The following is a 14,693-nucleotide window of genomic DNA, read 5'->3' as shown; positions in this document are numbered from 1 at the left end:
GATGATGCAATTCTGCTTACAATACATCTGAAGAGGGTTTTGGTAAAGCAATCCGTAAAAGAACTGTGTGTTTTTTTTGCTCTTGTTTAGCCAATATTTTTTATCAAGTAATTTTTACCTCGGTGAAGACTCGGTGTGTTGTATAAATCGGATCGAAACAGCTCGTACAATGGAGCAAACTTTCAAGATAGAAAAATCTTCCCTTTTTCCCTTTTGCTTCCTATGCCAACGGCCAATCGTGCGCGACTTTGGCACATTGTCGCATATGCATATGAAATCAGAGCGCCACTGCTTAACGCTAAACTGTCATTCAATCAACGAGTGCTGCCTCTATTCAGCAAGCAAACTGTGTGCCCACTGTGTGCCCGTCCACTGCACCCAATCACGTAGGCCGTGTGACGAAATTGATCTTATTAAACTTTTCGCATTTGCCAGGATCAGCAGCGCGAGGCCATGGGTCTGTTCTAACGGCATTTGACACCGTGTTGAACCGGCGGCCGGTCTGTTGCCCTGTCGCGAAACTCATCCCACACACCGCAGCAGTTAGGGACGACCTTTCTGGTGAACAGATGGCGTACTCCCGCATGCGCTCACCCGGGTGTGTGTGTGTGTTCAGATTGCGGAGTTTTGAAGCGAAATAATAAAAAAAAAGTTTGTCATCGGAAGCAACTGACATAAACGAAAGTTGACGGGAAAACTTTTCCTAATAAACAAAGTCATTTTAGGGTTCTGCATCACCACCGACTGGAGGAGGGTGGTGCAAAAACGGGCGACCCCCCTGGCGCTGAAACTCACGAGGCGAGGCGATGGCAACTAGATATCGTTTGGACGTTTCGCCACACAGTCATCAGAAAACCGTTGACACACTAGCCAAACAGCATGCAAGCGGGGAGAGGGACCGAGAATGTCCATGCCGACGGTGGTGTAAGCACATGGCAACATCAACAACAGCAGCGAATGTTGAGAACACTGCGGGTAAGACATACTATAAATGACTTTAGTTTAAAACAAAACTGAATCACAAACAAACGATGTTATAGAGCTAACTTACAACAACAGTTTGAATAAAAAAAAATAGCCAAAAATGCTCACATTTATTTACTGAGGATGTGCTTACGTACGGCCATGCTTCAATTATCGTAATTGCAACCGGAATCCTCGGAAAAAAACTTTTTTCCAATTTGCTTGCGACCCTAAACACCCCTTACGCGCCGTGGGTCGTTCATACTCATCCTTTTGTCCAACCTAAGAACACACTGTGTGTATGTGTGTGTGGACAAATGTATTCCACACACAACGCACGGGCACCGATGACCGATGGTTTCAGTTTCGGAGGACACTTTTTCTATGAATATTCAATCGACTTGAACCCAAAATTGGAATATGAAAGCTTCGGCGGGCGCGATTGCTCGAAGGTGAAACACAAACAAACCGAAACAAACCGCACCAATCCCGCGCCCTCTCCGAAAACCATGATATACTTTATGATCCGTACGGTTTGGCCCCGTGTTCCCGTGTCAACCACTGCATGCGGGAATTAGGTCCTGACTCAGTGATGCATGGCAATTTTCTTTGCCCATCCATCCGCCAAGAATCTCCGCTTCCGGATTGCGGGTTTGGTGAGCTGCTCACCCGCGGTCAGTAGCAGCCATTCGCAAAGGCCAGGTAGCCGGTCCGAGCACTGTCCCAGTGAGCAGTGATTTAAGCGAGGACAACTGTCTTTTGTCATTGTTGTTTTGTGTGTTTTGACAACTAACCGAATGTTAAACTTTCTGCCACTATCTTTACCATAAATCTGGCACACGCATGAATGTGTGTGAAGAGGGACAGTTCGTTCGGTTCATTGCAAAAGGATGATGGTTGGTAATTTTTGACTACCTACAACACACCGCTCGTTATCCTCGTCCTCTTTTTGCAAACACAGGATATTCACAGCGGGATTGGCGCGTTTTTTTGGGGGGGGGGGGGTCGCAGGCACGTGGAAGAGAAACCGGGCTCTAACATTTATCTTACCATTCATGACACGTTTTGTTTTGATGCGTATTGTTGTTCGGCTGAGAGCTGTAGAGCGTCCTTTGGGTTGAGAGTGAAATTATTTCCGTTTTCCGTACTGTGCCGCCCTTGTTGATGCTGCTGCTGTTGTGACCACTACCACCACCACCAAGGGAATGCCCAACAAATGAATATTAATGATAATTCCACCTCTATCTACCCTTTTTGCTTGGCGTCCCTTTTTCCGGTCTATAAATCTATCCGAGCGAGCGAGATCCGACGTTTGCGAGAGTAAGTGTGTTCCAATTTAGATATTCCCTGTCCCTGGGAATGTTTCCTTGCTTTTTGTCAGTTTACTCCTGCCTCTCTCCTCTACTTTGCGTATTCAAAACGCAACCTTCCCCTGCGCTCAGTAAATCAGTAAAAACTTTTACCCTACTAATGCTTTGCGTAATGCAATTTTCTAAAAACTAAATCTTTCTATTTATATTCGGGACGATTTTTCCCTTCCCAATTTCCCCGCGGGGCCAAAACAAAACAATCTCGTTTCGTAGAAAAATGCAATCACTTAATACCGAGAGAAGGACATACGCACACACTCACTCACTCACTCAGATTTATTCTTCACGTGTCCTTATGGGATCGAAAACTAATAACTCAGGGTTTGGCTGCAGCATTCGGAATAGAATATATTGATTCTCTTTGACAGCTCCGCTTACCGCCCAAGGGTCGTCGCATACTTGGTTTGATGAAATACGTGATGAATTATGGCAGCTTGGCAGCTTGCTAGATACGTTCGCCTGCTTTCCCGTTCTTGTATCGCACAGGTCACACAGCATACTTGGACCTCTCTTTCTCCTACCACCGCCAGTGGAATTGTTTGTGATCCTGTCAATTAAACATGTGACTCATGCCCTCCAGAGTAAACTGTTCACTTTCCACGGAAATGGAATGGAACAGCCGACGGGCCAAAGGGGAGACAGGCAAGTGCTGGGTCGGAATTGATTCAAGTTGGTCTATTTTCTCGACTGCAAAAACTGAGCCAAACTCACTTTGCAAAAGTCAAACAAATCATCCAACAATGCAACACGATGTTGGTGGTGCTGGTGGTGGTGGTGATGATGATGCTGGGTGCTGACCCTTACAACTCGGTCATTACGGCCTGTGGTGACCTCTTGATGTTTGATGCACGTTCCCGTTTCGTAGAAGTGCAAACATCCGGTTGATCTCGTTCCATCCCTTCGTAGATGGAATGTTTACGACGCATCGGCCAGCAAGATTGATTAGGGTGTGAGGCGCCTCTGCCTGCCTGGAACGATGATTTTGCAGCTTTGATGGATGTGTCTCCGAACCACTGCTCAAATGTCACCGTTCGGAATGGCCCCGTTCTCAAAACAAGAATGCAACAGCATCACCACCGGGTCAAGTCGGTTCGAGCTGCTCAAGCACGATGGGTCAACTTTGTGGACCAGCATCCTTCCCTTGGCCTCGATTCGTTGCAATCCGAACTAAAACTAGTTACAGAGTACACACATGTGCAGCCACGGGACAGTTAGTTCTCGAAGACGACACGTGTGTTATTTCCGTAACCAGTGTCCCTATTTGCGTGGCTGTAGGCCACACAACGGATCGAACGAGTTGCACCTTTCAACGCTGATGATCATGATGCTGGCGGGTAGGCGTCTTTGTGCGTATGATGCTGCAGGACAGCCCCGTAACACCCAAATTCAGCTGGCACATATTTTATTCTACAAGATAAAGAGCTCAGTCAATATTTGATTTACCGTAACATGAACATTAAATTATAAGCAAGAGCAGCCAGCCGCTCGGTGGTATGGCACCTCTTTTCCAAACTTCCCTGTGGTTCTTGTATCGGATGCGGGTCCATCATAGCAAGGCGAACGGGTGGTTGGTGCTGCCACATTGATTGTATTGTTTAAGCGAAGCACAAGAAAAACTCCCAAAAAAAAAATCCTCTTTTCCATATATTCCCCAGCGTATTGTATATCTCGTGAGTCGATGACTCTCAAGAGAAAGGGCAAACAGCATGCTCACAGAGAAAGGCAGAACAAGGAAGAGTGTACACTACGCTCCGTTTAGCTGGGGAAGAAATAAATGTCCCATTCGATGAGCTATAATTTCATCGATAAAATGGATCTTTGCCAAATAATAATGTACATTACTTCTTATTTAACGAAACATACGACACGGTATTTGCATTTGGAAGAATGCGATTTGTGCGGAGAAAATTGATAATCGAATAGAAGTGATTGAAATTCGATCGGAAAGAGGTATGTGGAATGAGTTTATTTGATTTACCCTTACAGTTTGGGTTTTATGAAGGAGAAGGAAAGAGAAACAGCTCAAAATTTGTAGCATCATAATACAAAAAAGTCCTGTAGACTGAGAGCAAATAAAACAACGGACTATTCTACACAATGACTAATACGCATGGGACCAACCATACTGCGTACGAAATTGTGCCATAAAACTAAAACCTCCGACCCAACCTCATCGTCGCCGGCGTGCTTAATATTCACCTCCAGCGAACTACGTGCCCTGGTACAGCAGTCTAATAGCAAAATACTATTTCGCACACAAACGTGTCCACAACTTCTCGGTAGAGTTGCTATCCTTCAGCTTCCTCTTCCTTTTTTATCTTACTGTTAAAGTCACACTACCACTCGGTTTCATCGTCGCGCTCATATCGCCAAATGGGCCTATAAAGGCGACGCATAATTTAGTTTACAACTGCAGCCCATCGTGCCATCCCGGGATTGCCACACGGAACCGTGCCGCGCGGCTTGCCAGTTATTTCATAAAACCTCCATCCACCCAAACCAGCCATCAATTCGTGCACACTTTTCACTTAATTTTGCACTTCACTACCGCTTCTGCTTGGGTGTGACTTTATGCCCGAAACGAGACCATCCAAATCGAAGCCCTTCCCGCCTTGTGTCTGACGCACGTGATGAAAGATGCAAGCCAGCACGAAGCCTTATTGTCTCCTAAGGAACTAAGGACTACAGGAGACACAACGGCATAACACTCCCCTGCATCATCTTCCTTGCGTTTGCTGCAAGTAATTGAGCGAACATCTCGAACACTTGAACCAAAACCAACCAAAAAAAAAAAAAAGGAATACAGAAAGAGCCTCAAAATTTCATCGCTGCAAATAGTATGCAAATGATGCGCTCGAAGCGCCAATGTCTACGGTACGAGCCTTTGTACGGTGGAAGGGACAAAGAAAAATGTCTATCAGTGTCATCCACCCGGGATGATGGCAGCAGCAAGCAGTGGAGCAGAGTATAAGAAAAGGCAGCAAGTCCTTCTACTGCAGCTGGATGTGACTTCATTGGGGCCTGTCTCTTCGTCACCCTGAGATGGGAAGGATATATTTGGGATGTTTTTTTTTTTCGTTCCACATGAATACCATTAGTATCATTTGTTAGTTTATTTTTAAAAACTTTCAATGACTGATTTCATACATCCAAAAATAGCAAATTCTGAAAGTTCAATTGCACTTCTTTGCACACAATGGCCAGGCGCTTTCAGGCACGGATGATGGACGGTTATTGTTACCTGTCCGAAAATTCATCTAGCGGACAATCGGCCAAAGCGATTGTATTTCAATTCCTCGAAAAAAGGCACAAAAGGCCACCGGGAACTGTGCTTTAAAGCAATCGTCATTGCTGCGTCCTCTCCACTATCCCGCAGTGGCATGAAGTACACTCAGATTTCGGGAAAGGGAAGAAGCTATCCAAAAATAAGATATCTCCAACGGACTGAGCCACTTTTAATTATGATCCTCATACCATGCGAGGTAAGCACTCGCACTACTTGAAGAACATGACATAACGAGTGACATTTTTTTTGTGTGTGTTGCGGCTGCTGCTGCTATTGCTTTGACTGCTGCTTTGTTCGCATGTCATCTCCGTTCCTGTGCGCAACGCGCGCGCCCCGGGTGCATCGAAGCAAAGCGGATGTCCCCACAGCCGAACGTTTCGAACGATTGTTCTTCCAAGCAGCCGTAAAGGACTCTTCACGGCTTCACGTTCGACTAGCAGGCGGCAGCAGCACCGAGTCCAAGTGTAGTCTCTCCACAGCCGCGGGAAATCCGGTTCAACTGGCCACTCGGCTCGAAATGGTGGTAGGTAGCAATCCCGGTGTGTGTGTGTGTGTGTGTGTGTGTGTGTGTGTGTGTGTGTGTGTGTACCTGAACCGCGTTTGCCATCTTTTGCGTACCTATGTCCTACGGCCACTGCACAGTGTGCGCTGTTCCGCAGCGCATCACATCCGGCGAAGTGCCTGGAAGGCTCATTTTCCGATGCAAAGCATTTAGCGCACCATCACGAACCGTCAACTCGACTTCCGGGCGGGGGCTGGTCGGTCGGTTGGCATTCTTTGTTTGGACTGGATGAAACTTGAAAACGGTTGGTCAAGTTCTTCACGTTTGCGTAGCAGTTTTGTCATCTGGCACATTGGAAAGAACAGTCGTACGATGGCCAACGGGGAGTTATGGCGTTTTTGCTATCTCGCAAATACCTTGCGTAGAAACAATAGTGAGAGAGTGTGTGAGAGAGAGAGAGAGAGAGAGAGTCCACTTAGTGACTAAAATATCTCTAACAAGGAAGTGATGTTTGGACTAGAAGGAGCCTTTTATGGAATGTACGCTTTTTTTCGGTTTCGAGATTCGTGGAACAAATTAGTGTCTCGGTGAAAAGAGGAAAAAAGCAAAGCTTTTTAGTTTTCATTGAAAATGTCGGACAAAATTTGGTTAACGACTCCCCCAGAGGGTGAAACACTTGGAATGGAGAAAGAGCTTCCTACAAAAGAATGCACTATTTATGTTAGTTAAAGTATTCAATCGTCATATATAGCCTTTTTTCTAAAACCTTTACAAAACAAATATTCGTAACAAAGTTTAATAAAGGAAAATTGTAATAAAATTGTGTCCATGCATAAGTATTTCATGTAATTCACATTTATAATCTAAAATTTCTAATACAATTTCACCAATGAAATACAGCGCTAGAGATTTAAAATTATTCAAAATCAAAAGCAAAATGGATTCCATAAACCCCACAGGCATTTCGCTGTTTGCTTTATCTCCCACACACACACACACACACGCACACCGCTCGGGACATTTATCAACCGACTTTCCTTGAGATACTTTCTCCAAGCTCCAGCCCGCATACGCTGGTATCGAAAAACCTTTATCTCACCCATGAGGCAGTCCACAGGGAAACCCTCCCACCAACGCAACGCGCGATGAATAGAATCACACAATCACGTAAAGCAGCTTGTAAAACATTTTAGGAAAAAGGGTTCGTTTGTTTGTTTGTTTGCAGCTTGCTGGCTTTTACAGCGATAGCAAAAACACAGACAAATAAAATAAAACATCACATTTTAAAGGAAATGTCACAAAAGCTACATATATGTGGCTGAATAGTCTGAAGAAAACTAGCCTTTTATTATAATAAAAAGGTTCAAAATATTTAAAACAACCGAACCTCCTGCTCAACCACTTCAAATTGTGGATATAAATAAAAAAAGCATCTAAAATATAGCATCATGCATCATTCATGGGCCGATTGATTTTTAGAATTGTTTTTATAGGAGAAAAAATGGGAAAAAAATCTTTTCACAATTGTGCTTTGACAAAGAGCCTTTTGGGAAGGCGATCGATTGCCTTGTCCTACAAATCCCGCTCTTTTACGTCCAGTACAAACAAACACGTCCTTCACTAAACCCCACACACAAAAGGCGAAGAACAGGCAGCAGGGTTCTAATAGCATCTAACTAAAGCATCAGCTTGTTGTTTTTTTTTGTTCCTCCTGCTGTTCAACAAAGAAAAGGCTTCCTCAAGCGAACGAACCGTGACGACATCGATCGTCGTTTGCCAGCCGGCAGGAGGAGGATGATGATGATGCCGAATGGAATCTCCCTGCGCACCCACCAGAAAACGCAATTGATAGTCGTCACCAATTGCTTTCCCGATAGCGGCACAGAAACCGTTTCGTAAAACAGATTAGGAAACGGTCTTTTCAAAACAAAATTCTCCAACTTCTTGACTTTTCCCACTCCGTTCCGTCAATTGTGCTGTCGATGGTTTTTGGTTTGTCTGAGCGATTTTTTCTTTATTTTTTTTATTTTGTTCTACCGTTTGGTAGAAGCAAATTTTCCACCCAAACAAACAATTCACAGTGGAAAATATTATCAAGAAAGGAAACGCCAAAATTCATCCTTTCTTTCGCCCTGCCAGACCCCTTGGAATGGAGAGAAATTGTAAAGTCGAACGGCAACACCGAAACTTCTTCCCCCGAAGTTCAACAATCGCAATCACCACCCACACCCACAAGGGGGATAACAAAGTGATGCAATCTTACCCAATTGAAAACAGTTTTCGGCCAACGATTCCTTTCCCTCCACGTCCTGCTCCACGTTTGTTCGCCGAGCGGGCACAAACTTTCGCTCGTTTACCTCTTTCTTGCCATGGGGCACAATTGGGTTCGTTAGTCATTTGTCGGTGTTTTGTTTGGGGGGATAGAGAGAAACAAACTCCAAATTGACACCACCATCATGATTTTTTGAAGACGTTGTGATGCAAAAGCTGCTGTGTACATGTGTGTAATAGTATACTGTCATATTAAAAACGCATCTTACAGCACAACTATATCGATCCGGAATGAGTCATTGTTGGTACAAAAATCAATCATGGCTCCAATAGGGATATGAATGGTTTTTCCTTCCGTTAGAGGTAAGACACACACACACACACACGCACACATCACTAGTTTCTCACACACACACAATACTAGAACGTCCTAGAACAGACCAGATACAATCGATGGCCCATATAAATCAGCAGTTATGAGCAGTTGCTCGAGTGCGCCGCTATCTAAATTGAAATCTGCATCGTTTTAGTGGCATGCGCTGCGACATCGACCCACCACGTACCCACCAGTACCCAGTTACGCGAAAAGGGGTTGAATTATTTTGGTCCATTTGTTGCAAACATCGATAATGTAGTTTCCGGACGATCAATATTCGAATAGGTTGAAATCGAATGGATGAGATAATGCATAGCAAGAAAAGACATTTTAATGAGCTAGGCATTGAGATAGAAGATGTGTAGGTTAATTTGATAAGCAAGTTTAAGCATAATATGTTTGTCTTTAAGCTTCCTGATCCCTTCAAAATGTCTTCCCCCATCAATGCTCTGTGGTCACGTTTCACCTTTATCAAAAGCGCTGCGTGGCGCATATTGTTGTCACCCGCCTCTTCCATCACGCAACCAGTGAAAAACAAACACGGTACGGCTGTGTAAGGCTTAATTGAAAAACGTGATTTATTCTTTACGAATCGCATTATAAACCTGACATGACGGCAGTTGAAAAACGCTCGTTTTGATATTTTATTTTCATCACACTGTGCCAAACAAGTCACTGTTGGAAATAGAATCGGAAACGTTGCAACCGACCGATGTTCGAACTTTCCACACGACACCATGGTTAGATGCCATGGCTCGCTGGCCCACCTGCTACTACTGCCGGCACTGGTTGGATTAGGTTTAATATCAAAAGTGGCAAAATCCACTGTCAGCCAGTATCAACGGGATGTAGAGGGACCACCCGGGCCCGGTCCAATCGGGCTGCCGAAATCCTCCGGTTTGTCGCTGGAAAACATCACCCAGCTGATGATGCAGCGCAGGAGTAACTTTGTCCGTAGAACGGACGAGAACTGTGGAACGCAGGAGAAATGGTTGGTGTGTGGAGTGAATTCCGCATCACCGGTTGCACTACCGTCACCGTTCGTTAGTGGGACGTAAAGTGTAACATGAAACTGCTTGAAAGCGATGCAGCTTCTTTCGTCCCCGTTGTGCATCGCGGTAGGCTATGGGAAACCCTACAGCTTAAAGCTTACTGGGCCGCCTTGAAGCAAACTTTGCCGGCACAACGGTAGGTTGCAACGATGTGACGTGCTGGTTGAAATTGAATGTACCTGTGTATGTAAGCACAACAGTTGGAAGGTTGGAAGAAAAATCCTGTTTTCCAGGACAGGAAGCGTTTCTGCTCATTTAGCAGCATGTCTTTCCCAATCACATATGCACTGCGAAAGAAAAACGCAACTTTTCCCCGGGAAGCTCGTGCAGTACAGTCGTTCGTTTCGCTCGCATCTGACCAGACCCATTACACTGTAGGCTAACAGGCAACAAGGCAACGCGATGTTGACAGTTAACAGGGAACTACCAACAGCACAGTGTAATCATTAAAACTTTTGCGTGTCTCTTTTCGAAAGTTTACAAGGCAAGGAAAATGATACCAACTGGTAAGACACACAAACTGGTAAAGGTTTAGCATCAACTTTTGGGGGGGGGAAGACTTTCTACTTAGCGACGTTCTCTTAGCAGAATACCTTTCCAGTTGATTTGTTCAGAAAATGCTTCCAGCGAACTCGAACGAGCTTACCGGTAGCAGTAGTTCGAAGAAATCTTTTGCTACAAATCAAATAAAAGCTCTCCCTACATTTTCAGCACCTTCAGCGCCGATGATCGCTTCCATTGGTAAAATATAATTCAAGCGAATATTTATTCCCTACATCCTTTCTCCTAAGCTGAAATCGATCCCCACCGCATGCTGGTGATTCAGAAACGATATCGAACGGTGAGAACTCATGATCGTTTTCACATCCTGCTTTTATCATATTTCCTTTCCCGTCTCCCAGCACCCACACACAGAAACACAGTCAAGTACAAGAGCATATAGCACATGAACACACACACACATAAGCCATGGCTCATTGCAAACATATCCTGGCTGGACGAAGCGAGCGAGCGGGCCGCGGTTTGCGAACAGCAGCTGTGCATTATCTCAGCCATTCCTCACACCAACTGCTTGATGGCTGCTGAGTCCATTCGTCCGTTTCATGGTTTCACTACTCACACACACGTATACTTTTCCTAAGCAAACATTAAATCCATCGCAGCACGATGCTCTTCCGCACGGGAGGTGGCAAAGGGCCGCTTGCTTGGGACCGTTCACCCTCACGCCGTAAGAAAATCCTTGCCCGAGAACTTTCCTGTACAGCGAACACACATGAACAGTGAAAACAATCGAAAACGTTAAGAATCCTCAAGTAGGTGGCTTACATCGGTGCATGCAGCCGTACCAGGATCGGTGGATTATCCTGGTTCTCATTCCTATGGCAGTGTGAATGTATGGGCGTATTTTTTTTTATTTTTGTTCTTTCTTTAACCTCCTTCTTTCCCTTTTACCGGGGCAAAGAGGATAAAATCACATTACTTGAGCCTAGTGTAAACAAAGAAATAATGCTTACTAGATCTTATCGCACCGAAAAAGTGGTGCCGACCATTGGTGTCGCTGTCAATCTCTACTCCCGGTGCCATTTTCACGCCATTTTGCGATGGGGTCAAAAATCGATTTCACTTCATATTGCGTTGTTGTCGTTTGAGAGAGAGAGAGAGAGAGAGAGAGAGAGAGAGAGAGAGAGAGAGAGAGAGAAAGTGCGAGCCCTTAGGTTAAACGCTCGTCGTCAAAATCCTGTTTACCCTGCCAGTCAATTAATTGGAAATAGGGCATAAAATAGACCCGTAAAGATGATTTGAACCTGAAAGTACATTCAGCGAAAGGGAGAAAGCAAAACCAATACAGGACAATCAGACGCTTCCATGAAGAAGGACGAGACTTCACGTGCCACACGGTTTTCCATTCCGAGCTGGAGGAAGGGGGATTTTTAGTTTGATCTGTAAACACAACCTCTCCTCCTCTCCAGGGGGGGGGGGGAAAGTTCAAAATTTTATTAATTAATTAATTCCAAATTCGTGGCTGGCACCCCTCACCGCCAGCGGGGAGCAAACTGTGCCACACAAACAACGCGTGTCTCTACGATGCAGCCCGAGCTATAGAAGGAGGGAAAGCAGGAAAGCACTGTGCCCATGAGATCCCTCCCCCCCCCCCCCCCCCCCCCCGTGAACCGAATGCAGTGATTCGGTTTTGTTTGCTGTGTTCGGCAACGGATACATTAGATATGTCAGTGTACGTGCCCGGGTGTTCGCTATCACGGGGCCAATACTAATTAAGTACGTACGAGCCCTAATCAAACAGTCGCGCTACCTTCATCAGCGAGTAACTGCTGGCCAGCTGCCTTTCTACCCTAATTTTTACCCTGGTTTCTTGCACCAGTCATGGAGCGGTGTATCGTTTGTGCCGTCGTTCATCTAGTGCTAGCACCAGCAAGTGGGAAACGATTTAATTAACCCACCTCGTCCACCTAAACACCGATGACACACACAAGTTTGGCCGAGGTATGGGGCACGTGGTACGGTACACCTTGAGGACGTGGCGCCTCGAGATGGAAGGTGATTATGTACACACAAACTATCGCCCCCCCACCAACACACACAAAAAGGAGAAGTTGTTTGTTGATCGATCCTTGGATTCTTGGAGGTCACACCACAGCACACATAGGTAGGTTTGGCACAAACCTCCATCGATCAGTTCGTTCCCGGTCGGACATTGCTGAGTCACGGTTCACTAAACAGTGAAACGAATCAAATATTGATTATTGCTATCACTTGTAAAATATTATACTCTCCCGATCGACGGAAATGCTTTCCAATTGTAAGTTATTGATAAAAACGGTACCGTTTCATGATGAACCCGTCCTTTCCCCCCGTTTTTTGTACTATAAATAAATAGCTCTTTGATTAGGTACACGTGCCACTGTGCTTCCTGCTGACAAGGATACAAATTGACTTCAGAATAATAATGCACGGCAGGGAAGGGGAGTAACATTCTTACCATTCCAAACACAACACACAGCGTTGAGCAGCGTGCCAGTGAGCCTATCCGCCTGTACATACATATATTCATAAGCCTTTTAATTATTCAATTTCAAACAATGTGTGCCGCAATTATGATCGTCCTATGAGACGTAAATAGACGTTCATTGTGTATATTGTATGGTAGGAATGTAAAACGGTACGACGATGTAACTTCTTTTGAATCTTGTGCTTGTGTTTGCACTTTCCCCTAAGGCACAAAATAGAACACTTCCGCCCACAAATTGCTTTAAATTGTGGAAATTCCAATGAGGACAAACTGTGCAGTAACATTCATGGAAAACCCCTGCATAAAAGACACCCACCGAATGCTCTTCATTTTGCTGATCAATTTGCGAACCAACTTACTTTGCTGTGGTCGTTGGTAAATTGTAGCCTCTGCACGGCAAGGATTAAATAGACCGCTCGATGAAGGTTCCAAGCTAGCAGGTATGCACAGTAGTTACAGTTTCTGGCAGCTTAGAACGACACTCTTCAAACGTTGTCGTTACCAATACCACAGCATCCTTCCCAGAAGGAAACGAGCCAACCACTGGTCGCATTTACGAACTACTTTTCCCAAAAAAAATATACCGTTTTCCAAACTGCTTGCCTAACCTCGCTTTAATGCTGTTGGGTCAAATCCGTTAACTAATAACCGTAGCTGGAAGCTTCTTCCGCCTTCGTAAGCGTTAACGGTTTGCGCGCAAATTCGCAATAAAGACTGCCCCACATTGCTTCATCACAAAACAGGCAGAGAGAGAGAGAGAGAGAGTCTCAAAGCTTTGCAGCTTTTGGCTTAACTTTATGTGGCCATTTCTTGTAGTGAACGCAAAAAGCTACGTCGATTACGATCTGAGCACGCCTGCAGCGGGACAAGCTTTAAGGGCGGAAACTTTGCGCAAAACTTCTGGCCCCGATTATGGATGGTGCTGGGCTGGCAATAGCTGGCTTGCTAGTAAGTAAACCCATGCCAAACCCCATGCACCATATCCGTATGCGTATGCTTGCATCTTGCATATTACTTTTTAGGGGTTTAAAATTTCTGCTTCTTTCCTCCACAGTGTGGAGTGTGGCCAACGCATGCATCCACACGGCGCGGAAGTGAAAGGATGTTGTGGTGAGTGGTTCTTAGATTCCGATGCAAAACTACAGGAAGCACTGGAGAGATTCACTGCCGGGTGGGTGGCAGCTGGGCGGCAGGCATCGTCTGGTATGTAGCGCATCACTTAGCAGATTGTTCAGGCTCCGCCGCTGCTACGATGCGAAGAGGCTCCACAAGTTTTAGGATAATCTTTTCCTTTCATTTTGGTCGGTTTTTTTTTATTCTTTTCCACTCTTGCCGTCCATTCCTATTTCCACCACAAGACAGTGCCAGCGGCGGCAAAAGTAATGGCCAGGGCGCTCGTGAAAGAAGTACCGAGCTTAGGCAAGCTTGCTTTTACGATGACCCGACCCGATGGTTAACTTTATCGCCTATCGTTTGGGTGGTGGCAGTGCAGTGCCCCAGTATTCTTACACATTTTTGCTGCCAGTTTGAAGGAAATTCGGAGAAATTTTCTGCCCATAAGAGGATAATGCTAGTGGCTGTTGCGGGTTAAAAGATAATGCTCTTTAAAAAATGGAAAAATCTTTCTAAGTTATTCCATTTCCCTTCAGCTTCACTTTAGTTTATAAACATATTAATGAACGCTGTTCTGAAAGATAGATCCGTTTTGGGTATTTTTGGGGGAAGTGTTTTAAACATGATTTTTTAAGATTATTTTGAAGCATTCTAATAATTTGTAAATCCACTCGCGATATAGTAACTTGTCCCCTTGTTGTTACAAGTGGTCACATGTTATTGTCTGAACAA

At 45.0% G+C, this 14,693-nt stretch overlaps 1 long non-coding RNA gene across 1 annotated transcript; it reads left to right on the top strand.

The window, feature by feature from the left end:
- Window positions 1–10,139: 10,139 nt before the first annotated feature.
- Window positions 10,140–11,373, top strand: LOC121589519. The gene is made up of 3 exons (XR_006004319.1): window positions 10,140–10,326; window positions 10,532–10,661; window positions 10,723–11,373. It is a non-coding gene; the product is annotated as an uncharacterized LOC121589519 (long non-coding RNA).
- Window positions 11,374–14,693: the final 3,320 nt, after the last annotated feature.

The sequence above is a fragment of the Anopheles merus genome, chromosome 2R (genome assembly GCF_017562075.2).
Source record: "Anopheles merus strain MAF chromosome 2R, AmerM5.1, whole genome shotgun sequence".
Classification (NCBI taxonomy): domain Eukaryota; kingdom Metazoa; phylum Arthropoda; class Insecta; order Diptera; family Culicidae; genus Anopheles; species Anopheles merus.
Note: the sequence above shows the minus strand (reverse complement) of the source record. Positions and strands in the feature narration are given on the sequence as shown.